Consider the following 1,091-nt stretch of genomic DNA (forward strand, 5'->3'; position numbering starts at 1 on the left):
AACTTCACCGGTAACTTTGAAAGGACACAGAAATAAAGCAAGTGCACCGTTTTGTATGAAAATGGAGACACAGAGATACTGACCCCAGCAAGAGGAAAAAAAAAAGTTTGTAAGTGGAGACAAGGAAGGGTCTTCCTAGTTCCTTTACAGTCCTTGCTATCCACCCTCCAGTGCAAATCCTGCGCTCGTTAACAGTGACACACCAGGTACAATGTCTTTCCCCAAAACTTATTTTTGTTTAGCTAAAGGAATCAAGAACAGGAAAGCCTGGTTAGGACAATGAGGTCCTTCCTTGATCCCACCTGCTCAACCATCTGCACAGGCTGCCCAGAGAAGCTCTAGTCTCCATCCTTGGAGGTATTCAGAAGGCTGAGAGAGCTGGGACTGTTCAGCCTGGAGAAACAGAAACTCAGGGAGAACTTAAAAGTGTATAAAAATATCTAAAGGGAGGGTGCAAAGGAGGAGCCAGGCTCTTCTCAGCGGTGCCCAGCGACAGGGCACGGACAAACACAGGAGGCTCCATCTGAACATAAGGACACTTTTTTGCTATGACAGTGACTGAGCATTGCGCAGAGGTAAGGGAGCCTCCCTCCTTGGAGATACTCAAAAGCTGTCTGGGCTTGGTCCTGGGAACTGGCTCTAGGTGGCCCTGCTTGAGCTAGGATGTTGGACTACTTGATCTCCATAGGCCCCTTCCAACCTCGACCATTCCGCAATTCTGCGAAATCCCATTTTGTCACTTAACTTTCCTACAGTGTTCCAGTATTTTTGTGCTGCCATTATTCTTCCTCTGTAAGACTTAACTCTGGTCTTAAACCCTCACCTCAATTTTCACTATATTATCACAGGCTGACAACTTCTTTCTTCCAGTTCTGCGTCTCGCTTAACTTCATTTGAGATAGGGAGACAAGAAAAGCAAGGAAGGAGAGAGAAAAGGGATTGGTTCCTTCTCCCTAGTCTTGACAACTACCTTCAGCTTCACACAGCTGGATTTCCTGGGAATCAAGACCCCCAAGAATCCTGAAGCAAACTGTCTCACTATGTATTTAGAGGGAATATATCTAGGTAAGCTTACTGGGTTTATTCACACA

This window comes from Falco rusticolus, chromosome 2, assembly GCF_015220075.1.
Source record: "Falco rusticolus isolate bFalRus1 chromosome 2, bFalRus1.pri, whole genome shotgun sequence".
Lineage (NCBI taxonomy): Eukaryota > Metazoa > Chordata > Aves > Falconiformes > Falconidae > Falco > Falco rusticolus.